Raw genomic sequence first — 27,911 nt, 5'->3', positions numbered from 1 at the left:
GAAACGTTTGTTCTGAGTTCTGAGGAAGGGTCACCGGACCCGAAACGTTAACTCTGTTTATTACTTCACAGATGCTGCCAGACCTGCTGAGCTTTTCCAGCAACTTCTGTTTTTGTTCCTGATTTACAGCATCCGTAGTTCTTTCGGTTTTTATTAGAGATAGTATTGTTTTGTAGTAAAAGCCTCTGTAACTTGTTTCCTAATGAAGTTGGGACTGTGTTGCATTGGTACCGGTTTGTATCTGTATTGATTTGACCACCTCGGCATTGTGCGACCCCTGGGCAAATACTTTCATAATATTCTGGTTGGAGTTGTCTAACTTGTTTTAAGGAGGAACGAGACAACATTACGGTGATAGAATGGGGTTGAGGCTACAAAGCGATTTGAATACGGGGTTGGAGCACTTTAAAATGGAGGAGCCAATGGAAGAAAGGAAACAAACAAGGACAGAAGCTTCATTCATATACAATAGCTCTCGCCTCCTCGGAATGTCCCAATTCACTTTACAGCTGACAAACCATTTCAGTCACTGTTGCTTTATTAGCTACAGGGTAGTTAATTGGCACTCAGCAAGGGACTGTAAATGAAGGATTGGTCAGTTAATTGGAAATGTTGTTGACACTCAAGGGAGGAGTGGTGGAAAGAGATCTGTCCTCTAGCGAACAGTATATCCAGCAAACTAGGGCAAATAAAGACATCAACTGAATATTGCATCCAAATAAAAGATTTAGATGCCAGGTTTAGTTTTTTTTTGATTTTTTATTGTCACATGTACCGAGGTACAGTGAAAAGTTTTGTTTTGCGTGCAGTACAGGCAGATCATACCATAAAAAGTGCATCAGGGTAATAGAACAGAGCAAGGAATACAATGTTATGGCTGCAGAGAAGGTGCACACAGAGCGAGATCAACATTAAATTTAAAAATTGAGTGGTCCATTCAGAAGTCTAATAACATAGTGACCTGCAGCACAGAAAACGGCCCTTAGGCCCTTTGAGAGGTGACTTTATGCAGGTTTATAAAATCATGAGGGCTACAGATAGGGTTAATGGTAGATGTCTTTACCCAAGGATGGGGGATTTCAGGACAAGGGGATACATATTTAAGATGAGAGGACAGAGGTTAAAACAAGACATGAGGGCAAATTTTTTACACAGAAGGTAGTTTGCGTGTGGAAGGCAGTGGTGGATGAGGGTACAATTACAACGTTTAAAAGACATTTGGATAAGTACATGAACAGGAAAGATTTGGAGGGATATGGGCCAGGAGCGGATGGGTGGGACTAGTTTAGTTTGGGATTATGTTCAGCATGGACTGGTTGGACTGAAGGGTCTGTTTCTGTGCTATATGACTATGTCTGCACCAGCCAGAAACAACACTGAACTGTTCTAATTCCTGGGTCCTTGGTATGGTTTGAACCCACAATCTGCAGCTTTAAGAGGCACAACTATTGTCCCTGAAGCGTCCTGCCGTTACATCAGCTCCAATCTCACAGTAGACACAAACTGTCTCAAAGTTCAATTACACAGATATATTGAAGCTTCTCCTTGTCTAATACACAAGACAAGTTGCTTATCAGACTCAAGGTTCCATTTTCGGACCACTGCTTTTACCTTGCTGTTTATACAAATTCATTTCAGATTGGAATACAAATGAACGTTTCAGAAGTTGCCTATCGTAACAAACTTCAGAAGTGTGACAGACAGTCAGGGTGTCACTAATCAACTGGAACAGCACTCTGAAAGGCTAGGAGAATGGGCAGACACGTAGCAGATGGAATCTAATAAAAGGGACAGATGGCATTTAATACAGAGAAATGTGAGGCGATGCATTTTGGCAAAAGGAATTGGGAGAGACGCAACACAGGCTAAATAGCACATCTTGAAGAAGCAGAGGGTTGGAGAGAGATTGAGTGAGAGATTGTTCATGTACCTAGCTCTTTGAAGGTGGGAGGATATATTGAGACCGTAACAAGCAAAACATTTGGGATTTTGGATTGTAAATAAAGTTATTGAGTAGTAAAGCAAGAAATTTGTGCTGAACTTTTGTAAACCATCAGTTAACGCACATGTTCAGGGCACTTTTAGGAGGATGGGAAGGTCTCTAAGAAGGTGCAGAGGAAACTTACCAGAATGATTTCAGGAATGGAGGATTTCAGCTACAAGGAGAGGTTAGGCGAGTCAGAGTTGATCTTGGTCGAGTGAAGGAGATTGAGGGCTGATTTGATAGAGGTGTACAAGATTATGACAGCTTTAGATCTGGTTAACAAAGAGAATTTGTTCCCATTCTCTGATGGTATAAGATGAGAGGGAGCATTTGGGAAGGAGATGTGAGAGGGTGGTGCAAGTGGAGACAATAAGTAATTTTGGGAGGATGTCAGGTGAGCACTTGAAGGAACAAACTTGCAGGTCATGAGGATGGAGTAGGGAAATGGGGCTGATTGAATTGTTGTACAAATGGGCTGAAGAGCCATCTCCCACCATGAAGGTTTCAGAACCTGAATTTTAACTCGCAGGGTCGGAGTGCAAAGTCAGAACATTTCCAAGCTCTGCAAACCCAGGCTGTAAGGAAGTTAGATACCTACGAGTATGTGTCAGCGATCATGATAACTGTTCTCAATTGTCTTCTTGTTTAGGGAAGGAAATCTGCCGTCCTTACTGGGTCTGGTCTACATGTGACTCCAGATGCACAGCAACATGGCTGACTCAAAAACTGCCCTCATTTTCGAGGGACGGATAAGGATTGCTTAACTTGCCAGTGACTGACACAATTGTGAAAGAATGAAGCACAAAAAAAGAGAGGAACCTCTCTTCTGGAACCTCACAGACTTAATGTTCAGTTCTGTCTGACCTGACACCACTACAGTGTAACTCGGCATGCAAGAGCTAAGTATCATCACTACCTCCTGAAACACAACTGGGTTGGGAAATAAATACTTGCTGTGTCAGGGTTGAATCTGCAGAAAGAACGAAATTAAAAAAAAACACGTTTGCATGCAGAATGACAGAGGAACCTTTTTATATCATCAGCCAGTGGAAGTGTAGCAGTGTTCTTTAATGATATCTCGGTGATTTAACCAAGATTCTTGGAGTTTCCATCTAACCCAGTTTGCAGATTTGTTTTAAAGTTAGCTCCACCTTTTCTTTAAGCTTTGAAGTTTCTGTTTGGATCAAAACACAGTAAATCTTCCTCACAATGGGTTAGAGGTCTAGGAGATGAATAGAAATCAGGAATCGTAGCCATGGGGGAGGAGGAAAGTGGGTGATGAACACAATCGGTCCCAACACAATGACAAAATGGCTGCCATTCTCCCTGACTACTTTAATTTTCTGCTGATAGGAGCCTTCAGGTAGAGTACTGAAAAGGAAACCTGTAATTTGGAACAAACAAACTACTGCCAGGATAGAACTGGAGTGAGGTCAGCCGCCTGGATCTCGTAGAATATGAGTTCCCTGATCGGAGCTGTTAACCTGGTCCAATCAGGGAGCCCTGGCTGACAGATGTAAACAGGAATCTCAGAGGTTCTGTTCACTCTAGGAGTCAGCTCTGAGCTAGGGTCAATGTCATGTGCAATGCTGGTGTAAATAAAGGGTGACTTAGTGATGGGATACCAGCCTTTAGCTGGAGTTATTTCAGAAACACTAACATGAACTTCAAAATTCGTTAATTAGACAGTCATGTGTTTAATTGTGAGGATCACTTAAAACTCCATATTGTTCTTTCTTTGCACAGAGAGTCCCCAGGGCAGTGAACACATTTCAACCTAAGCTGCACACCACAGGCAATTTTTTAAGCATGGCTAATCCTCCCTAACCTGCACACCTTTGGACGGTGGGAGGTTTGGTATGGCACGGTGGCTCAGTGGTTAACACTGCTGCCTCACAGCACCAGGGACCCAGGTTTGATTCCATCTTCAGGTGACTGTCTGTGTGGAGATTGCACATTCTCCCTGTGTCTGCGTGAGTTTCCTCCAGGTGCTCCGGTTTCCTCCCACAGTCCAAAGATGTGCGGGTTAGGTGGATTGGCCATGCGAAATTGCCCATAGTGTTCAGGGATGTGTAGCTTAGGTGGGTTATGGGGGATAGGTCTGGGTGGGATGCTCTGAGGGTCGGTGTGGACTTGTTGGGCCGAAGGGCCCTGTTTCCACACTGTAGGGATTCTATGTACAGATTAGAAGAGGGAGAGATTCAATTGAATTGAGATAAAATGCTAAAGTAGATGCAGAGCAGATGTTTCCTCATGTGGGGCAACCTGAAACGATGGGTCATGATTTTAGGATAAGAGGGGTGACACCCTTAAAACAGATATGAGGAGGAATTATTTCTCTCAAAGGGTCATGAATCTGTGGAATTTCCTCCCCCAGAGTGCGGTGGATGCTGGGATATTGAGTAAACTTAAGGAGGAGCTGGACAGATTTTTTAATTAGTAATGAGCTGAAAGGTTATGGGGAGCGGCAGCAGAGTGGAGTTGAGGCCAAGGTGAGATCTACTCCTGCTCTTAATTCTTACGTTTTCTCTCAACGTTCCTCCTCACCTTCGACATTTATTGTCTCTGTAGTCATCATGAAAAAATACAAAAAGGCAACTGAAATCGACAGATACAATTATCAACCGCGGTATTTAAGGAAACAGGCAACAAGAGCAGGTTTCTCGAACCTGGAAGGAGTGTCCTTAGCTGGTGAAGCCTATTACTCAAGTCAGGAAATTTACCAGCTTGCCTTCCGCCTTGGTGAGTGGGAGATAAGGGGGATGAAGGTGAGCTCTCTGTACTCCTGGTGTGACCTGGCACATAGCCCTCGTTACATCTCAACCACCAATCGGTAGAGCCTTGAAGAGTCTGGTGCCCAGGGTCCGCAGTGATGTTGTGTTTTGTAGAAGCCTAAAAAACTTTAACAGGACTAGACAGCATATACACAGGAAGGATATTCCTAATGACCAGGGAATACCAGAACTAGAGGACACAGACTTAAAATGGGGCAGGCCTTTCAGGGCTTAGATGACAAGAAATGTCTTCAATAGAGAGCGGGGAGCCTGTGGAATTCTCTGCCACAGAAAGTGGTTGAGGCCGAAACATTGAATGTGTTCAAGAAGGAGTTGGATGTAATTCTTATAAAGGGATCAAAGGGAATGGGGAGAAAGTGGGAACAGGATACTGAGTTGGATGATCAGCCATGATCATATTGAATAGCAGAGCAGGCTTGAAGGGCCAAATGGCCTATTTCTGCTCCTAGTTTCTATATCAGTGCCTTCCCCAACCCTACACCTGTCTTGATACTTGGAGCAGGGAGTCTAAAATGGGCCTGGGCCAAAGGGTCATCACAAAATCCCTGAGGGGCAATAAAGATGAAGGTTAGTATGGAGCAATCAAACTGGGATTGTCCACCCTCTAAGCCCCACGTAGTGGCATCATAGTCTCTGTGGGAACAAGTGCACACCCTAAAGTCTGCAAGATGGGTTTCTTTCCCTTTATTCATTCACAGGATGAGGGCACCATTGGCCAGGCAGCATTTATTGCCCAGCTGTTAAGAGTCAACCACGTTGCTGTGGGTCTGGAGTCACATGTAGGCCAGACCAGGTAAGGATGGCAGTTTCCTTCCCTAGAGGGCATGAGTGACCCAGGTGGGTTTTTCCCCCATTAGCAATCAGCAATAGATTTATGGTCATCACTAGACTCTTAATTCTAGATATTTATTGAACCCAAATTCCACTGTCTGTCATGGTGGGATTCAAACCCAGGCCACAGAGCATTATCTGGGTCTCTGGATTAATAGTCCAGTGATAATACCATGAGGCCATCACCTCCCTTATATGTCTAGGCAGGCTGAAGTCAGACCATGCTCTGGTGTAGGTCCTCAGTTGACTTGATGTGCAAATTGGTCATCCAGCCTCAGTGTAGAAACAATGGACCAATCAAAACATCCAGCAGTTGGTTCCCTCCAACGTTGCCGTGGTAAAACAAGGCCCCAAAACACAGTATTTTTGCTCCCAGGCCTGGGGGGTCTAGTGTGGGTCTGCCAGGCTGGCCTGTGAAGCAGATTCTCAGGGGACACGCATGTGGGTGAAAGAACAAAGAACAGTATTGCATAGGAACAGGCCCTTCAGCCCGCCAAAACTGTACTGACTCTTGAGGCCTTTCTACACTAAAATCCTTTTGACTCTACTCAGTCCTCTATTGCCTGTCTATTTATGTATTTGTCAAGATGCCTCTTAAACATTGCTATTGTATCGGCTTCTACCACCTTCTCTGGCAGCACATTCCAGGCACTTATACCCTCTGTGTAAAAACACTTGCCTCTCACGTCTTCTTTCAACTTTCCTCCTTTTTACCTTACACTTATGTCCCGTGGTAATTGACATTCCTAAAAGGTAGATGGTTCAGTGCCTCATAGAACTAGAGACCTGGGTTCAATTCCAGGCTCGGGCAACTGTCTGTGTGGAGTTTGCACATTCTCCCTGTATCTGCGTGGGTTTCCTCCGGGTGCTCCGGTTCCCTCCCACAGTCCATAAATGTGCAGGTTAGGGTGGATTGGCCGTGCTAAATTGCCCCAGGATGTGTAGGTTAGCCATGGGGTTACAGGGCTAAGGTAAGGGCATGAGTGTGGGTGGGATATTCTTTTGAGGGTCAATGTGGGCTTGTTGGGCAGAATGGCCTGCTTCCACGCTGTAGGGATTCTATGTTGAAAGGTTGGCAATGTCTTCTGAACTCTGCAAGAAACCAGCCCTGAGCACACTCCTGCCAATTGGGTCCTTTTCAATAGGGTCATCCCCTTCTGACTGCGCACAAACAGAAAATGCTGGAAATACTATGGAAAAAGTGGGGAAAGAGAAAATGGTGTGATAGGGCCCGATTTCAATTCTGCACGAGCTCAAGGGCAACTAGGGATAGACAATAAATGCAGGACCCAGCTTGCAATGCCTCCATCTAAAAGATAAAAGAAGGAGGTGAGTTTTGAATGGATGAAAATGGAGATTGGACACTTGTGTTCTTATTTGTTCTGAACCAGAAGCACAATTAATACCTGGGTACAGAATATAGCTTATTCCAGGGAAGTAATTTATCCCTTCAGGGCTGTTTCGGCCTCGTTCAATAGATGGTTGATAATAACATTGGTTATCCTACACAGTATTTTTGCTGCGCTTGTTCTACACAAATATTCCTCAGGCCAATTCCTTGAGCTGCTGTGGCTCAGAATACAGAACAATCATCCGCAAAGATATGAGAAAAGTAATTATGAATGTATGACTTTCTTAAGAACATTATTTAAGGGTCTAATAAGTTTTTTAAAGACTACCCCACATTAGACTTTCAAAATTAATTTTCTTCAAGTGCACGAGCCATGAACATTAGATACATATCAAAAATAACTCAGAACATTACAGCGCTCGTCATGCTGAACTAAAATATGTTCCTAACTCAGTATTGGCAACTGCACCTATAGCTGCCTAAACTCTGAGTCAGTGATGTAGTGGTAATGTTACGAGGCTAGGAACTCAGAAACCCAGGCTAATGCTCCAACAGAGATAGTAGGAACTGCAGATGCCAGAGAATCCGAGACAACAAGGTGTAGAGCTGGATGAACACAGCAGGCCAAGCAGCATCATAGGAGCAGATAGGCTGACGTTTCGGGCCTAGACCCTTCATCAGAAAAGGGGGAGGGGAAGGGGGTTTTGAAATAAATAGGGAGAGAGTGGGAGGTGGATAGAAGAGGGATAGAGGAGAGGATAGGTGGAGAGGAAACAAACAGGTCGAAGAGGCGGGGATGGAGCCAGGAAAGGTGAGTGTAGGTAGGGAGTAAGGAAGGGGATAGGTCAGTCCAGGGAGGACGGACAGGTCAAGGGGGCGGGATGAGGTTGGTCGGTAGGAGATGGAGGTGCGGCTTGAGGTGGGAGGAGGGCATAGGTGGGAGGAAGAACAGGTTAGGGAGGCAGGGACGAGCTGGACTGGTTTTGGGATGCGGTAGGAGGAGGGGATATTTTGAGACTTGTGAAATCCACATTGATACCATTGGGCTGCAGGGTTCCCAAGCGGAATATGAGTTGCTGTTCCTGCAACCTTTGGGTGGCATCGTTGTGGCACTGCAGGAGGCCCAGGATGGACATGTCGTCTGAGGAATGGGAGGGGGAGTTGAAATGGTTCGCGACTGGGAGGTGCAGTTGTTTATTGCGAACCGAGCGTAGGTGTTCTGCAAAGCGGTCCCCAAGTCTCCGCTTGGTTTCCCTGATGTAGAGGAAGCCACACTGGGTACAGCGGATGCAGTATACCACATTGGCAGATGTGCAGGTGAACATCTGCTTGATGTGGAAAGTCTTCTTGGGGCCTGGGATGGGGGTGAGGGAGGAGGTATGGGGGCAGGTGTAGCACTTCCTGCGGTTGCAGGGAAAAGTGCCGGGTGTGGTGGAGCTGGAGGGGAGTGTGGAGCGGACAAGGGAGTCACGGACAGAGTGGTCCCTCCGGAAAGCAGATAAGGGTGGGGAGGGAAAGATGTCTTTGGTGGTGGGGTCGGATTGCAGATGGCGGAAGTGTCGGAGGATGATGCGTTGGATCCGGAGGTTGGTGGGGTGGTACGTGAGGACGAGGGGGATTCTTTTTTGGTTCTTATTGCGTGGACGGGGTGTGAGGGATGAGGTGCGGGAGATGTGGGAGACACGGTTGAGGGCGTTCTCGACCACCGAGGAGGGGAAGTTACGGTCCTTGAAAAACGAGGACAACTGAGATGTACGGGAGTGGAATGCCTCATCCTGTGAGCAGATGCGGCGGAGGCGAAGGAATTGGGAATAGGGGATAGCATTTTTGCAGGAAGGTGGGTGGGAGGAGGAGTATTCTAGGTAGCTGTGGGAGTCGGTGGGCTTGAAATGAATATCGGTTTCTAGGTGGTTGCCCGATATGGAGACAGAGAGGTCCAGGAAGGGGAGAGAGGTGTTAGAGATGGTCCAGGTAAACTTAAGGTTGGGGTGGAAGGTGTTAGTGAAGTGTATGAACTGTTCGAGCTCCTCGTGGGAGCACGAGGTGGCGCCGATACAGTCATCAATGTAATGGAGGAAGAGGTGGGGTTTAGGGCCGGTGTAGGTACGGAAGAGGGATTGTTCCACGTAACCTACAAAGAGGCAGGCGTAGCTTGGGCCCATGCGGGTACCCATGGCTACCCCCTTTGTCTGTAGGAAGTGGGAGGAATTGAAAGAGAAGTTGTTGAGTGTGAGGACGAGTTCGGCTAAGCGGATGAGGGTATCAGTGGAGGGGGACTGGTCGGGCCTGCGGGACAGGAAGAAGCGGAGGGCCTTAAGGCCATCTGCATGGGGAATGCAGGTGTAGAGGGACTGGACGTCCATGGTAAAGATGAGGTGTTGGGGACCGGGGAATTGGAAGTTCTGGAGGAGGTGGAGGGCGTGGGTGGTGTCACGGACATAGGTAGGGAGTTCCTGGACCAAGGGGGAGAAAATGGAGTCTAGATAGTTGGAGATCAGTTCGGTGGGGCAGGAGCAGGCGGAGACAATGGGTCGACCAGGCCATTCAGGTTTGTGGATTTTGGGAAGGAGATAGAAGCGGGCAGTGCGAGTTTGGGGAACGATGAGGTTGGAGGCCGTGGGTGGGAGGTCACCTGAGGTGATGAGGTTGTGGATGGTTTGCGAGATGATGGTTTGGTGCTCAGGGGTGGGGTCATGATCAAGGGGGCGGTAGGAGGAGGTGTCGGAGAGTTGGCGTCCGGCCTCGGCGATGTAGAGGTCAGTGCGCCAAACTACAACTGCGCCTCCCTTGTCCGCGGGTTTTATGGTGAAGTTGGGATTGGAGCGGAGGGAGCGGAGGGCTGCACGTTCTGCAGGGGAGAGGTTGGAGTGGGTGAGAGGGGTGGAGAGGTTGAGGCGATTGATGTCTCGACGGCAGTTGGAGATGAAGAGGTCGAGGGAGGGTAGGAGGCCTTGGGGTGGTGTCCAGGAGGAGGGGGTGTGTTGGAAGCGGGAGAAGGGGTCAGTAGAGGGAGGGTTAGGTTCACGGTTAAAGAAGTAAGCGCGGAGGCGGAGGCGGCGGAAAAACTGCTCTATGTCCAAGCGTGAGCGGTATTCGTTGATCTGTGGGTGGAGGGGGACAAAGGTGAGCCCTTTACTGAGGACTGACCGTTCGTCCTCAGTAAGGGGTAGGTCTGGGGGGATGGTGAAGACTTGGCAGGGCTGGGTGCTGCTGTCACAAGTTTCAAAATCTCCCCTCCCCCTACCGCATCCCAAAACCAGTCCAGCTCGTCCCTGCCTCCCTAACCTGTTCTTCCTCCCACCTGTCCCCTCCTCCCACCTCAAGCCGCACCTCCATCTCCTACCGACCAACCTCATCCCGCTCCCTTGACCTGTCCGTCCTCCCTGGACTGACCTATCCCCTTCCTAACTCCCTACCTGCACTCACCTTTACTGGCTCCATCCCCGCCTCTTCGACCTGTTTGTTTCCTCTCCACCTATCCTCTCCTCTATCCCTCTTCTATCCGCCTCCCACTCTCTCCCTATTTATTTCAAAACCCCCTTCCCCTCCCCCTTTTCTGATGAAGGGTCTAGGCCCGAAACGTCAGCCTTCCTGCTCCTCTGATGCTGCTTGGCCTGTTGTGTTCATCCAGCCCTGCACCTTGTTGTCTCTAATGCTCCAACAACTCGGCTCAAATCCTACCATGACATGACTATATTTGTGTTCACTGTAAAGAGTAAGCGTTAGCCTCAGTTGCAGCTGTTGATTGTTTTTAAAAGCCCATCTGTTTCACCAATGCCCCCTCGGGGAATTAAATTGATTAACGATACCTGGTCTGGCCTACATTTGACTCCAAACCCACGGCGATGCGGTTGACTCTTAACTGCCCTCAAAAATGGACGTGCAAGCCACTTACAAAATTAGGGATGGGCAGTAAATGCCAGCCCGGCCAGTGACACCAAATCTCTTTGAGTGAATTTTAATAAAAAGTTTGTTATGAATCGTATCCCTCTATCTCAAAGACCTCCTTTAAAACCTACCTCTCTAATGAGTACCTTATTAAAGGCACTAAGAAATGCAACTTGCTGTCAATATCTTCATACACTGACACTGCCTTATTGCTGTACATAGGTAGGATGGGTCCTGATTTTGGGCGTCTACAGATATTGCCTGAGTGACTAACTGACATGACTTGCATTTGGCAACAAAGAAGTGGTACAAAGGGGAAATCTTATACATAGCAATTTGAGATATACCAGGCTTTGATGTTGCTGTTGCATTTTTAAGAGACCATGCCCTGAAGTTTACGTATCTTCCATCTTCTAACTATCTATCTAACTCTGCCCACAATTTGCTATTTATATCCAGTGGGAAGCAGCTCTGAAACATCATTGCTCGCTTCCTCCAGTGTCCTGAAGCCCTTGCACAACAACAGGCCTGTCCTGTCTAACTTAAGGAGTAACAACGGAGGAGGGAGAGGTAGGGGCACAGACTTTCAGGAAGGAATTCTAGAGCTTAAGGCCTGGGGAGCTGAAAATATAACAAGTGATGACGGTGGGATGAAAAGCAAGGGGTTAGAAATGGAGGAGTACAGAGAGCGTTGTAGGGCTGGAAGAGGCTACAGTGATCAGTGTGTGGAGCAGGGGACATGGAAAGATTTGACAAGATTAAGAATTTTAAAATTGAGGCCAATGCTGGGCCATCAAGGTGCAGGGGTGATGGGTGGACAATTTTGATGTGGGTTACGTGACAATATTTGTATTATATTTGGGGAAACAAACACTGAAACTAAATGGAGAGTGAAGCCTGTGTATTCGTATCTCCCAGTATCTTTGGTACATGACTAATCCTCGAGCTGATCCTGCTGAAATTGAATTTTTAAAGCTTGGTTAGCCTTTCTGAAGCTTAATTGAGAATTTTGTGTTATTTTGGAATAAGCATCGATATTTAATTGCCTTTCGCTTTCCTACATTAATTCTTTCAACGTGGACAATGACATCTTTACATCCTAACACTGATGACTGCATTTTCCAACATTTTTGCTGACAGTTCATACGAAGCATTTCCACAGGAAATGAAATGTTCTGAGTGAGCGCATTAAAACTTCCACTTAATTTCACATGCACCTTGCCATCCACGGTGTGAGAATCTGTGAATTGTCTGCAGAATACTGAAACAGCTCATTTTAAACCTGCTTGTGTCTTTGCTCAGATGATTAAGAAACCAATTGATCTGTTTGTTGAATCATGGAGCGATTCAGCTCAGAATAAGGCCATTCATCCCGTTCATTGCCTTACCATTCCACTCCCTTCTTTCCTCATAGTCCATGCAATTCTTTCTGTTTGAGTATTTCTGTCTTTGAAACATCAGTCTGTAACATTATTACTGGGCAAAGGCAGTTCATCATGTCCTAGATGCTTTATTTCAATGTGAGCCTTCCCTGTTGAGTTTTTGGTATCCATGATTCCTTGAAAGATTCATCGTAAGACCATAAGAAATAGGAACAGGACTAGGCTGTACTATTTCCTGGACCCTGCTCCCACTATTTAATAGGATTATGGCTAATCCAACATTCCTCACATCCACTTGCCTGCCCTTTGTCTGTAACACTCAATTCCCTGACTGATCAAGAATCTCAGCCTTAAATATAGACAAGGACTCTGCCCCCGACAGCTCTCTGTGGCAAGGAGCTCCAAAGACACTGAGAAATTCCTCCTCATTAAATTGACACCCCTTTATTCTGACACTATGCCCACTGGTCCTAGACTTTCCCATGAGGGGAAACATCCTCTCAGCAATGACCCTTTAAAAATCCTGCATCTTTCAACATTAGCTTGTCCAGCTCATTTCTTTCATGACTCTGTTGCAGTTCACCACAACGTCCTCCAATGCACTCTTCAAGTGATGGATCATAGACAAGCCAAGTGAATGTGTCTCAGAGCCCCATTCACACCTCTCTCAGCCTCACCTGACTCTCTTCCCCGCCTGATGCTTGCATTCCAAATGGGATCATGCAAATCAATGCACTCCCACAAAACTATTTCCCCTGCTCCTAAACAATGGCCAGGTTGCAGGGAAGTAATTCAAAACTTTTGGATCGGAGCTGGGATTGGAAGTCCCACTATGGCTGCTAGCAGAATTCAAATCCAATAAACTAATGTATAAAGAGTTAATAACGTTGGTGGTGACCAAATTGCCTTAAAACCCCATCTAGTTGAAGAATGGGAAGGTGATTGCCTAGTGGTATTTTCGCTGGACTGTTAATCCAGAGACCCAGATAATGTTCTCGGGCCCTGGGTTTGAATCCCGCCGCGGCAGGTGGTGGAATTTGAATTCAATAAATATCTGGAACTAAGAGTCTAATGATGACCATGAATCCATTGTTGATTGTTGGAAAATCCCACTAATGTCCTTTAGGGAAGGAAACTGCCGTCCTTACCTGGTCTGACCTACATGCAAAGTGGTTGACTCTTAATTGCCCTCTGGTCGATTAGGGATGGACAATAAATGCTGCCTGGCCAGCAATGCCCTCATCCCCTGAATGAATGAATAAAGGAAAAAAAAATCTCCTTTGGGGAAGGAAATCCTCTGCCCCTATTTGGTCAGGCCTACATACGACTCTGCTTCGCCATATGACTAGTCTCCTCAAGTGTGATTAGAGATGGCCAATGTATACTGGCATTTCCCAGTGATCTTCACACGCTGTGGAACAGGAGTAGGCCATTCAGCCCCTCAAGCCTGTTCCGCCATTCAGTCAGTTCATGTTTGATCCCTGGCCTAACTCCATATACCTGCCTTTGGCCCATATCCCTCAATACTTATGCTTAACAAAAAATGCATCTTGCTCAGATTTAAAACTAACCACTGATACAACATTAACTGCCATTTGTGGAAGAGATATCCAAACATAGTGTCATATATTCATTGAGTTGTAGAGAAAGGACACAGACCCTTCGGTCCAACTCGTCCATGGCGACCAGATATCCTAAATTAATTTAGTCCCATTTATCAGCATTTGACTTATAGCCCTCTAAACCCTTCCTATTCATGTATCCATCCAGGTGCCTTTTAAATGTTGTAATTGTACCCGCCTCCACCACTTCCTCTGGCAGCTCATTCCATACACGCACCACCCTCTGCATGAAAAAGTCACCCCTTAAGTCCTTTTTCAATCTTTCGCCTCCCATCTTAAACCTATACCCTCTAGTTTTGAACTTCCCTACCCTGGGAAACAGATCTTGATAATTAACTGTATCCACGACCCTCATGATTTTATAAACCTCTATAGGGTCACCCCTCAGTGTCCAATGGTCCAGGGAAAATAGCTCCAGCCTATTCAACGTCTCCCTGTAGCTCAAACTCTCCAACCCCAGCAACATCCTTGTAAGTGTTTTCTGAACCCTTTCAAGTTTAGCAACATCTTTCCTGTAGCAGGGAAGCCAAAATTGAATGTAGTATACCAAAAGGGGCCTAACCAATGTCCTGTACAGCTGCAACGTGACCTCCCAACTCCTATACTCAATGCACTGACCAATAAAGGCAAGCATACCAAACGCCGCCTTCACTACACTATCTACCTGCGACTCCACTTTCAAGGAACTGTTAACCTGCACTCCAAGGTCTCTTTGTTTAGCAACATTCCCAGGGCTTTACCATTAAATATATAAGTCCTGCCCTGAGATAGTAGGAACTGCAGATGCTGGAGAATCTGAGATAACCAGGTGTAGAGCTAGATGAACACAGCAGGTCAAGCAGCATCAGAGGAGAAGGAAGGCTGACGTTTCAGGCCTTCAGAAATGGGGGAGGGGAAGGGGGTTCTGAAATAAATAGGGAGAGAGGGTAAGGCGGATAGAAGATGGATAGAGGAGAAGGTAGATGGAGCGGAAACAGACTGGTCAAAGAGGCGGGGATGGAGCCAGTAAAGGTGAGTGTAGGTGTGGAGTTAGGGAGGGGATAGGTCAGTCCAGGGAGGACGGACAGGTCAAGGGGGCGGGATGAGGTTAGTAGGTAGGAGATGGGGGTGGGGCTTGAGGTTGGAGGAGGGGATAGGTGGGAGGAAGGGCAGGTTAGGGAGGCGGGGACAAGCTGGGCTGGTTTTGGGATGTGGTAGGGGGAGGGGAGATTTTGAAGCTTGTGAAATCCACATTGATACCATTGGGCTGCAGGGTTCCCAAGTGGAATATGAGGTGCTGTTCCTGCAACCTTCAGGTAGCATCGTTGTGGCACTGCAGGAGGTCCAGGATGAACATGTCATCTGAGGAATGGGAGGCGGAGTTGAAATGGTTTGCGACTGGGAGGTGCAGTTGTTTAGTGCGAACCGAGCGTAGGTATTCTGCAAAGTGGTCCCCAAGCCTCTGCTTGGTTTCCCCGATGTAGAGGAGGCCTGCCCTGATTTGCCTTTCCAAATCTACCACCCTTTGTGTGTGAAAGTGCTTCCTAACGTCTCTCCTGAATGGTCTCGCCCTAATTCCCAAGCCATGCCACCTAATTCTAGAATCCCCAATCAGTGGAAACAGCTTATTTTTATCTACCCTGTCCTTTCCTGTTAACACTTTGAAGACTGCAATCGATCATCCCTTAGCCTTAATCTAGGGAAAACAAGCCAAATTTGTACAATCTCTCCTCATAGCTTAACGCCTGAAGTTTAAGTATCATTCTTTGTAAACCCTGTGAATGAATCAAGTCCGTCATTAGGCTTGAGACTATTTGTCCTTGGGGTCTAGTTAGTAGAGATTAGAGCCTTCTGTATGTGAACAGAAATTAGTTTGTTGCATACCGGTGAACCATGTACAACAGCACAGGACTGACTCCATTCAAGTCTGGGCAAGGTCTCGCTCCCATGAGGTTGTTGACAATGGATGGTCGTACTTTCTCTAAGACATTAACTTTTTCAAAGCTCTTTCAGATACTTGGGAACAAAGGACAGCTACAATACCAAAGGCAGTCAGTCAGCCGCTTGGTACAATGCTAGTCATCTGCAGGAGCAATTCACTCTTTAATTATTTCTTCATAACCCTGCAAATATTTCCCCTTCAGATAATTACCCAGTTCCTTTTTGAAAAGCTTGATTGAATCTATCTCTGCCACACTCAAAGATATTGCCTTCATGATCCTCTATGTCCTTCTTGAATGAGCTGTTCATTTACAGGTTGTTTAGGTCAGCACTTATTGCCCTTCTGAAGGCGATGGCCTAGTGGTATTATCACTGGACTATTAATCCAGAGACCCAGATAATATTCTGGGGACCTGGGTTCAAATCCTGCCGTGGCAGATGGTGGAATTTGGATTCAATAAATATCTGGAATTAAGAATCTAACGCTGATCATGAAGCCATTGGTGAGTGTCAGGAAAAACCCATCTAATGTCCTTTAGGGAAGGAAACGGCCATCCTTACCTGGTCTGGCCTACATGTGTCTCCAGACCTGCAGAAATGTGGTTGACTCTTAACTGCCCTCTGGGCAATTAGGGATGGGCAATAAATGCTCCCTGGCCAGCGATGCCTTCATCCCGTAAATGAATAAAGGAAGCTGGTGGTGAACTGCTTTCTTGAACTATTGCAGTCCATGGTGAGTAGACCCACTTTCTATTAGCAAGCGAGCTCCAGGATATTTGACCCGATGACAGTGAAGAAACAGTGATATATTTCTAAATTAGGTTGGTGAGTGGTTTGGAGTGGGATTTGCAAGCGGTTGGGTTACCATGTATCTACTGCCCTTGTCCTCATGGACACCATGGATTTGGGAGGTGCAGACAAAAGAACATGTTATATTCAGGAATATTAAGCACTGGGTCCTGCCCTCTTTGAGCCAGGGATCCAGTATGACATGTTAAATGTGAGAGGCTAAAATGCTGGTTGGGCAGATTCTAATCATATACTTTTCCAACCAGAGTTTCATTTTGAGTTCACACATTGCAAATTCCAACAACACTGACAGTTCTGAGGAAGGGTCATTGAACCTGAAACGTTAACTCTGATTTCTGTCCACAGATGCTGCCAGACCTGCTGAGCTTTTCCAGCAACTTCTGCTTTTATTTCTGATTTCCATCATCCGCAGTTCTTTCAGTTTTCGTTTAACACTGATTACTTGTTCCCTGTATTTATGATCCAGTTCTCACCAAGTTATCCATTCGGTCACATAAAACCATCACCTCTACCCAAGTTCTGTATAGTTTCAGGCACTCCTGTCAGATCCTACTAGATAATAGCATCACCACAACATCATATTTCTGAAATAACTCCACGTAGACAGGTATCCCATCACCAAGTTACCCTTTATTTACAGGTGCATAGTACTTGACACTGGTCCGCCTTCCTCAGAGCCAGCCCTCAGAGTGAGCAGAACTTCTGATGCTCCTGTTTATATCTGTCAGCCAGGGCTCCCTGATTGGACCACATTAACAGCCCTAAGCAGGGAACTCATACTCTATGAGGTCCACCTGGCTCACCTTGTTAAAATTTCCATGTGATTATCTGTACCTGCAGTTCATTCACCTTACTTTCCACATGCTGGTAATTCAGATAGCTGCAAAGTAACTCTAATTTAAACTTTACTGCATTCCCCTCCAACTCTTAACCTCTTGGAAGAAAAGTGTGGCAAAACTTGTGAATGGCCCATTTTATTTACTTCAAAATGAAACTTCAGTCCAACTAAATGTTCATTTCCATGTATTATCGTTCTCTTTTAAATGTTTTTTCTCCTTCCATCTAGCTAACAGCTTTCCATGTTTTACTTCTGTGCCTTTGGCCTCTCCTGAACTTCTGTCCCTCTCTTATCCATCTTGGCTCCCACAACCTTATCAAGTTAATTAAAACCCTCACCAAAGCAAAATGCCCCATGGAATCTAGTCCCAGCTCTGTTTAGGCATAGACGATGAAGGTTTCAATTCTCCCAAAAACTGATCCCACCATCCAAAGACCTCCCTCCTGCACCATTTTTCCATCTATGCCCTGAGCTGCTCCATCTGTAGATGTTAGGGGCAGCACAGTGGCTCAGCGGTTAGTGCTGCTGCCTCAAAATGTCAGGGACCCGGGTTCGATTCCACCCTCGGGTGACTGTCTGTGTGGAGTTTGCACATTCTCCCTGTGTCTACGTGGTTTTCCTCCGGGTGCTCCGGTTTCCTCCCACAGTCCAAAGATGTGCAGGTTAAGTGGATTGGTCATGGGAAATACAGGGATAGGGTAGGTCTGGTGTTTTAGAGGAGGTTGGTCTTTGTGGGATGCTCTTCGGAGAGTCGGTGTGGATTCAAGGGGCTGAATAGCCTGCTTCCACACTGAAGGGATTCTATGATATCTTGAATCAATCTGCTCAGACATGTCATTATTCATGTCTGAAGCAGGTAGAACATGAACTTGGACTTTCTGGCCTAGAGATGGGGTTGCTACCATTATGCTACTCTCATTTGTTAATAATACGTAGAGTAATCTAAAGATTATTACTACTTTTGAAGTCCAGGTCAATAGCGTCCAAATCGCTCCTTAAATTCAGCTTGCAGGACAACATTACATTTTCTTCATAATTCTTAGGTACTGGTATCTGAAGGAAACTAAACACAGGGCTGTAAGAAAAAAAAGGTAGGAGAATGGGAGTAAACGGATAACTTAGAAGAGAGCTAGTAAAGCCACGATGGACTAATTGTTCTGCCCTTTTGTCCTTCAAGATTCAATTCTACAATTTTGAAAAGAAAGGCCAGTATTCGCTCTGTGTCTTGCTTAGATGAAACAGGCCAAACAAACACAACTGCCTGGTGATTGCCTTGACTTCGAATTGGAAACCATTTTCAAAATAATGAAACAAATTAAAGATTTGATTTGTGAAAAATAAGGGACAATTACAATTTACTGCATTGCAAACAAAACTAGGTTTACAACAAAACAGAGACACTGATGAGATGTGATATATTTAACTGATAAAACGCAATGTATTTAACTGTGAGAACAAATCAGCTTGAAATTCAACAAGATATAAATCAGGGTATTTTCGAAATAATGGAGAACTAGGCACTGTTGAGGAACAAAGAGGTTCGGAGACCAAGCTTAGGGAATATTTGAAGTGGTGGGTTGGTATTAAAAAAAACATAGAATATTTGTCTTTAACTTAAAGAAGCTGGAAGAGCAAGTGATGCGTTAGTTGAATGCAGTAATTCTGAAGAATTAAACTGCATTCATTTCAATGCAAGAGGCCTTACAGGTAAGGCTGATGAACTCAAGGTATGTATGAAAACATGGGACAGGGGTGTCGTAGCTATTACAGAAACTTGGCTGAGAGAAGGACAAGACACAGGAAATATGTTGTGAAACTTGAAAGGGTTCAGAAAAGATTTACAAGGATGTTGCCAGGGTTGGAGGGTTTGAGCTATAGGGAGAGGCTGAATAGGCTGGGGCTATTTTCCCTGGAGATTTGGAAGTTGAGGGGTGACCTTATAGAGGTTTATAAAATCATGAGGGGCATGGATAGGGTGAATAGCCAAGGTCTTTTCCCCAGAGTAGGGGAGTCCAAAACTAGAGGGCATAAGTTTAAGGTGAGAGGGGAAAGATTTAAAAGGGACCTAACGGGCAACTTTTTCACGCAGAGGGTGGTGCATGTATAGAACGAGCTGCCAGAGGAAGTGGTGGAGGCTGGTACAATTACAACATTTAAAAGGCATCTGGATGGGTACATGAATAGAAAGGGTTTAGAGGGATATTAGCCAAATGCTGACAAATAAGACTAGATTAATCTAGATATCTGGTTAGCATGGACAAGTTGGGCTGAAGGGTCTGTTTCTGTGCTGTACATCTCTGTGACGCTATGACTGGCCGCACAATGTTCCAGGTTTTAGATGTTATAGAAAGGATAGAAAGAGAGGCAAGAGAGGAGGGAGAGTGGAGTTTTTGATTGTAAAACATTACTGCTGTAATTAGAGAAGATATTTCTGAGGAATCATTTAGTGAAAATATATGGGTTTAAATTGGAAACACGAAAAGAATCACCTTGATAGGTTTGCACTCCAGGCACCCCTGCTACCCACCCCCCCACAACACCACCCCCCCACCCACACACCCCGCCCCCCCTCCACCTCCCAATAGTCAGAGGGATATTGAGGAGCAAATATGTAGAGAGATCTCAGATATATATAAAAATAATAAGGTTGTAATAGTGGGTGACTTTAATTTTCCAAACATTGATTGGAGCATTGATTGTTAAAAGTTTGGATGGTGAAGAATTTGTCAAATGTGTTCAAGAAAGTTTTCTTTATCAATTTGTAAATGTACTTACAAGAGAAGGAGCAAAACTTCACATTCTCTTGGGTAGTAAGGCAGGGCAAGTGATTGAAGTGATAGCATGGGAGCACTTTGGGTCTAGTGATCGTTATTCTCTTGGTTTTAAAACAGTTATGGAAGAGGATAAGCCTTCCGTAAAGTGTTAAAGTTTTTAATTGGAGTAAGGCAAATTTTGTTGGCATGAGACAAGAAGTTTCAAAAATTAATTGGAGTAGACTGTTCACAGGTAAAGGAACGTCTGATAAGTGGGAGACTTTCAAAAGTTTGACATCAAGAGTTCTGAGTAATTATGTTCCTGTTAGAGTGAGAGTAAGGCTGGTAGGATTAGGGAACAATAGATGAATAAAGATAATGAGGCTCTAGTCAAGAATAAAAAAGATTCATACATTAGATAAAGACAACTGGGTTCAAATAAATGTCTTGACCAGTATAGAGAGCGTAAGGGCATTCTTAAGAAAGAAATCAGGAAGGTAGAGAGGGGATATGAGATAGCCTTGGCAGATAAGGTTAAGGATAATCCAAAGAGATTCTACAAGTACATTAAGAGCAAGAGGGTAACTAGAGAGAGAGTAGGGCTCCTTAAAGGTCAATGAGGTCGGCTTTGTGTTGAACCTCAGGAGATGGGAGAGATAGTAAATGAATATTTCGCAACAGTTTTTACTGTGGAGAAAGAAATGGAGGCTAGAGAACTTGGGGAAATAAGTATTGATGTTTTAAAAACAGTTCACATTACAGAAGAGGAAGTGCTGGAGGTCTTGGAAAATATAAAGGTGGATAAATCTCCGAGTCCCGATCCAGTGTATCCCAAGACATTGTGGGAAGTAAGGGAGGAAATTGTGGAAACCCTTGCAGAAATATTTGTATTATCTATAACCATGGATGAGGTGCCAGAGGACTGGTGAGTGGCTAATGTTATTTCTTTGTTTGAGAAAGGGGTGTAAAGAGAACAAAAACAAAGTTGCTGGAAAAGCTCAGCAGGTCTGGCAGCATCTGTGGAGGAGAAAACAGAGTTAACGTTTTGGGTCCGGTGACCCTTCCTCAGAACTGACGGTGGCTGGGAAAACGTCAGTTTATATGCAGAAAATAGGGAGGTGGGTGGGGTAGGGAGTAAACGATAGGATAGAGCCCAAAGAGAGAGAAAGACAGTTGGGCAGACAAAGGAGTTGCTAACGATCAGGCTGGGAGGGTGAATAGTTGTTAATGGGGACTGTTAGTGACTAACAACAGGGGGTGTGTAATGGCAGGCTATGTGGTAACAAGGCCTGGTGTGTGGGGTAGGGGCCTGGAACATGGGAGAGTTTAGGGCCTAAAATTATTGAACTTGATATTGAGTCCGGAGGGCTGCAGGGTCCCCAAGCAGAAAATGAGGTGTTGTTCCTCCAGCTTGCATTGGGCTTCGCTGGAACACTGCAGCAAGCCAGAGACAGACATGTTGGCCAGGGAGCAGGGTGGTGCATTGAAGTGGCAGGCAACAGGTAGTTCAGGGTCTTTTCTGTGAGCAGAATGTAGATGTTCTGCGAAGCAGTCATCCAGTCAATGCTTCGTTTCCCCAATGTAGAGGAGACCACATTGTGAGCAGCGAATGCAGTAGACTAGATTCTGGGAAGTGCAGGTGAAGTGTTACTTCACCTGGAAGGTATGTTTGGGCCCTTGGATACTGGGGAGGGAGGAGGTAAATGGGCAGGTGTTGCACCTTCACCGGTTACAGGGGAAAGTGCCGTAGGGTTGTGGGGAGGTGTTGGGGGTGAAGGAAGTGTGGACCAGGGTGACTCAGAGGGAACGGTCCCTACAGAAGGCGGACAAGGGAGGGGAGAGGAATATGTGTCTGGTGGTGGCATCTCGCTGGAGGTGGTGGAAATGGCATCTGATGATCTTCTGGATGTGGATGCTGGTGAGATGGTAGGTGAGGATAAGGGGAACCCTATTGCTGTTGTGGGAGGGAAGAGAAGGGGTGAGGGTGGAAATGCGGGAGATGGATCAGACCTGGTTGAGGGCCCTGTCAACAACAGAGCTGGGGAATCCTTGGTTGAAGAGGGTGGACATTTCGGAGGCTCCCTTGTTGAAGTTGGCCTCCTCTGAACATATGCGATGGAGATGGAGGAACTGAGAGAATGGGATGCAGTCTTTACAGGAGGCAGGGTGCATGGATGTATAGTTCAGGTAGCTGTGGGAGTCAGTGGGTTTGTAATGGATATTAGTGGCCAGTCTATCCCCAGAACGGAAACAGAAATGTCGAGGAAGGTAAGGGGGGAGTCAGAGATAGACCAGGTGAAAGTGAGAGCAGAGTGGAAATTGGAAGCAAAATCAATGACTTTTCCAATTCCAGACGAGAGAGGGAAGCAGCACTGATGATATCATCAATATATCAGGGAAAGAGTTGTGGGTGGGGGCCAGAATACGACTGGAACAAGGAAAGTTCCACATACCCTACGAAGAGACAGGCATAACTAGGGCCCATGGCCACCCCTCTGACCTGAAGAAAATGAGAGGAGTTAAAAGAGAAGTTGTTGAGGGTGAGGACGAGCTCGGCCAAGCGGAGAAGGGTGGTGGTGGGTGGGGATAGTCCAGGAAGATACGGAGAGCCCTGAGACCCTCATACTGGGGAATGGATGTGTGAAGGGATTGCACTTCCATGGTAAAGAGGAGGCGGCTGGAACCTGCCAACTCATGCTCTTCATTAAGTGACCCCAGAGAACCTCATCCCAATCTTAAATGGGAGTCTGTTAGTATTTCAACTGTGTCCCTTGGTTCCAGACTGCCACACAAGGGAAAATATCATCTCATCATTTTACGTTCAATTTTATAGACCTTTGCCCAGAATCCCATATTGCATTCAGATTTGAGCATTTTCAAGATGTGCGAAGCTTGGAGGAGAAACAACGTGAATCTGCCAGGCTCAGGGATTTAAACTATCCAAAGGAGATACATAAATGTAGGTCTAATCCACTTGAATGTCACAGATTGTCAGCTGTTTGAAATTATTTATTTTGGTAAGGAATCAGAAATATTGAGAGAAAGTCCCTTTTTGTTTACCATGAATAGGGATCAAATAAATTCAATGTCATTTAGTCAGACATAATCTAACCTTACCGAATCTATGCTCTGTCTCTGCTAAACTATTTGATCAAGTAATCATCCACCCTCGATCTGTCCTGACAGATTTCAGAATCTTCCCAGCTACTAGTATTAAACTGAGAGGCTTGTAATCTCCTACTTCCAACCTGCCACCCTCCCTTTTAAACTATTACGCCCTGGAGACAGCTCACTTGCTAAACAATCCAAAACGTGTTAGGAACTACACTGACAACCAATTTGAGATTAGCACTCAGCCTCATTTACATCTTCAAGAAGGTGCATACATTTATACACATTGACCCGTCCCCTGCAGACAAAAGGAAACATGTTCAGACATCACGCTTATTTAAAAAAAATCAAACAAAAGCCCTTAAGGACAATTAGTTCTGTTGAAAAATCTCGAGCAATCAGAATTGGCATTCTCACCAATCAGCATCCTTTTCTCAAAATTTTTGCTCCTTGTAAAATTTGGCATTCTTGCAATCTGTCCTGATTTGTACAAAGTTTAGACAGTTGTATCTTTTTTTGGCAATACTCAAAATTTATTGAAGTCCCATTATTTTCTCCATTATATGTTTTTTAAAAAAAGTCATTTTTCACAGTGGATCCTTGATTTGTGTTCCATTTTCTTTTGATCCATTACTGATATTTTATTCTCTTCCCGAATGATGAAATTAGGTGCCAGGTGCTCATGTAATAAATCTATAGATTTCCTCTCTGCATCTTGTCGAGGGCCAGTTAAAGGGCTGCAGGAAGAGGGGTGGGCCCAGTTTTAGTTGAATGATGGATGTTACAAAATGCTTTCAGGTGAACCATAGCGCTGTGTGAGAGTGACACGGGGTAGTCAAGTGTAGCATCCCATGACAGCGCATCTCCTGGCAGGAGGAGTTATAAGCAGCAACAGCAATAATTACAGCATCATCTGTGTTTTTCTTCAATGCATCCACATGCTGTTTATCAGCCTTTGTTTTGAAAAATTTGTATAGGTGTCGCTGCCTGACATTTATTGCTCGTCTTTAACTGCCCTTGAAAAAATGGTGAGCTACGCTACTTGCAAGTAAATTCAAATTTCCCTTTTACAACCACTTCTTGTGTTGCTTTCTGTATGTCTCCCAGTCTTCTGATTTATCTCACAGATAGTAGGAACTGCCGATGCTGGAGTCTGAGATAACACAGTGTGGAGCTGGATCAACACAGCAGGCCAGGCAGCATCAGAGGAGCAGGAAAGCTGACGTTTCGGGTCGGAACCCTTCTTCAGAAATGGGGGAGGGGACGGGAGCTCTGAAATAAATAGAGAGGTGGGGGGACTGTGATAGAAGGTGGATAGTGGAGCAGATAGGTGGGAGAGAAGACGGACAGGTCAAGGAGGCGGGGATAAAGCTAGTAAAGGTGAGTATAGCTAGGGAGTTGGGATGGGGGTTGGTCAGTGAGGAGGGAGGGGCGGATAGGTGGGAGGGAAGGTGGACAAGTCAAGGAGGCGGGGATGAAGCTAGTAAAGGTGAGAGTAGGTAGGAAGTGGGGGTGGGGTTTGGTCAGTGAGGTGGGAGGAGCGGACAGGTGGGAGAGAAGATGGACAGGTCAAGGAGGTGGGGATGAGAGGGGTGGCTGGTCTTGGGATGAGATTTTTCTGAAGTAGGGTCCCCACCCGAAATGTCAACTTTCCTGCTCCTCTGATGCTGCCTGGCCTGCTGTGTTGCTCCAGCTCCACACTGTGTAACCTTCCTCACTGTGCCCCATTAGTCCACAATCTAGTTCCTGGTCAGTGAAGCCTTTGTTGCTGTCCCAAGCCTAAAATGACCAATTGAGCCTCAATCTATGCAGTAAATGAGTTTGGACCAAATGCCTGCTCACCTATTTGCAAAGGATAGAGCAGGAAGAAGACAGGGGTGCGTGGTGTATGTTGAGCAAGGTGAGATGGGATGTCGGTAAATTATGAGCATCATGTTTCCTGTTTCCTCCCTCCCCCAAAACCCACCTCCCAGGCCTTGGGGGTTCGGGAATGCAGAGCCAGGCCAACTGTATTTAACCACAATGCTGAGAGAGCCAATGGAATCCACCAATGGGAGCAGAACAACTAACATGAGCCAATCGGTGCTATTCCACCATTTCTTGTTTGACACCTCGCAACATGATAAAACAAAGAACTGCAGATGCTGGAAATCTGATATAAACTCAGCGAATGCTGGGTATCTGGGGAGACAGAAGCAGAATGAACATTTTGAGTCCAGTATGACTCTGTTTCAAAACTCTTTTTACAGCTCAACTTCTAACGATATTATAGTGATCCCAACCACAAAGGTGAAATCCAATTGGATGAGGATGGTGACCAGGAGCCTCAAGTGACCAAGGACGTTTTGACACATATCTTGAAAGAGATAGAACCAGCAGGATGTGCTGGTGGACAAATCAATGAAAGTTTCTACCGATATGCTGTAGGCAAACCCCTCTTTTCACCCCTTCAAAACCGTTCTCCCATCCCACTTAAAGATAAGACAGGCCCCAAAATCTTCCAGAAAGAGGAATCGCAGGTAGACAGGGTGGGGAACAAGGTGTTTGGCATGCTTGCCTTTATCGGTCACACATTGAGTATAGGAGTTGGGACATGGTGTTGCAGCTGTGCAACACATTGGTAAGGCCAAATTTGGAGTACTGCATACAATTCTGGTCACCCTTTTATAAGCAAGATGTTAATAAACTGGAATGGATGCAAAAAAATATTTATAGGGTGTTCCCAAGGCTGGAAGGCTTGAGTTATAGAGAAAGGTTGGAAAGGCTGGGACTTTTTCCCCTGGAGTGTAGGAGGCTGAGGGGTGACCTTATAGAAGTTTATAAAATCATGAGGTACATGGATAAGGTGAATAGACAAGGTCTTTTCCCCAGGGAAGGGGAATCCAAAACTAGAGGGTATAGGTTTACGGTGATGGGGGAATGATTTAAAAGGGGCCTAAGTGGCAACTTTTTCACACAGAGGGTGGTGCGTGTGTGGAATGAGCTGCCAAAGGAAGTGGTAGACGCTGGTACAATTACAACATTTAAAAGACATTTGGACAGGTACATGGATTGGAAAGGTTTAGGGGATATGGGCTAAATGCAGACAAACGGAACTTGTTCATTTTGGGAAACCTGGTCGGCATGGATAAATTGGGCCATAGGCCGTATGGGTCTATGACTCTGTATCTATTTTACTGTGATATCGTGGTGTCCAGCTTTAAGGGGGGGTTATCTTAAATGGTTGTCAATTCTTACCTACCTCAACAGGATCTGATCCATTAGTCCCACATCCTGTTAGACTGACTGAAGGAGCAGTGGTATAGATGAAATTTACAGTATAGATCTCCCAGTGGATGGTACCTCTATATAACCCAATCTTCATATAAGGAAATAGTAGGAACTGCAGATGCTGGAGAATCTGGGATAACAAGGTGTAGATCCGGATGAACACAGCAGGCCAAGCAGCATCAGAGGAGCAGGAAGGCTGACGTTTCGGGCCTAGACCCTTCTTCAGAAATGGGTCTGAAGAAGATTCTAGGCCCGAAACGTCAGCCCTCCTGCTCCTCGGCCTGCTGTGTTCATCCAGCTCTACACCTTGTTATCCCTTCATATAAAGAACCTTGACTTAAATTTCACCAATCCTTGTGTGATCGGAATATTTAAGCCTAAGGGAAGATCATGATACCAATCACCACCCTGGCATCTGCATTTTTTTTCCTTTATTCATTCATGGGATGAGGGTATCACTGACCAGGCAGCATTTATTGCCCATCCCTAATTACTCAGAGGGCAGTTAAGAGTCAACCACATTGCTGTGGGTCTGGAGTCACATGTAGGCCAGACCAGGTAAGGATGGCAGTTTCCTTCCCTCAAGAACATAAGTGAACTAGATGGGTTTTTCTGACAATTGACAATAGGTTCATGGCCATCATTAGATTCTTAATTCCAGATATTTTATTGAATTCAAATTCCACCATCTGCCGTGGCGGGATTCAAATCCAGGTCCCCAGAACATTATCTGGGTCTCTGGATTAACAGTCCAGCAATAATACCACTAAGCCATCCTCACTTTTGGCATTTGGGCCAACAAATAGAAATATTTGAACAGAAATGGGCCATTCTGCCCATCAAGCCTGTTGCAGCATTCAATGAGATCCGTATCCCAGCCACTCACTTTGGATCCCTTTTGCTGAAGGTGGTTGGTGAGCCACCATCTATCGGCCTCTGACTCAAAGTATAAGCATACAAACTATGAGCAAGCAGAGGCCATTCGGCCCCTTGGATCTACCTCACCGTTCATAACTGGTCTGATTACTCCACATTCTCACCTACCACAACCCTAACCCTGGTAGTCTTTGAGCCACATTGTTCCTAAAATCAATCTGCCCCTGCCTTAAAAGTACTCAAAGACTAGTGGGAAGTCGTGTTGAGGTTGTACAGAACATTGATGAGGCCTCTTCTGGAGTATTGTGTCCAGTTCTGGTCGCCCAGTGATAAGAAGGATATTATTAAGCTGGAGAAGGCTCAGAAGAGATTTACCAGGATGTTGCTGAGCATGGAAGGTTTGAGTTATGCATGAAAGGCTGCATAGGCTAAGACTTTTCCGACTGGAGCATAGGAGGTCAAGAGTTGTCCTGATAGAAG

The sequence above is a fragment of the Rhincodon typus genome, chromosome 37 (genome assembly GCF_021869965.1).
Source record: "Rhincodon typus isolate 14 chromosome 37, sRhiTyp1.1, whole genome shotgun sequence".
In the NCBI taxonomy this organism is placed as follows: Eukaryota; Metazoa; Chordata; class Chondrichthyes; order Orectolobiformes; family Rhincodontidae; genus Rhincodon; species Rhincodon typus.
Note: the sequence above shows the minus strand (reverse complement) of the source record.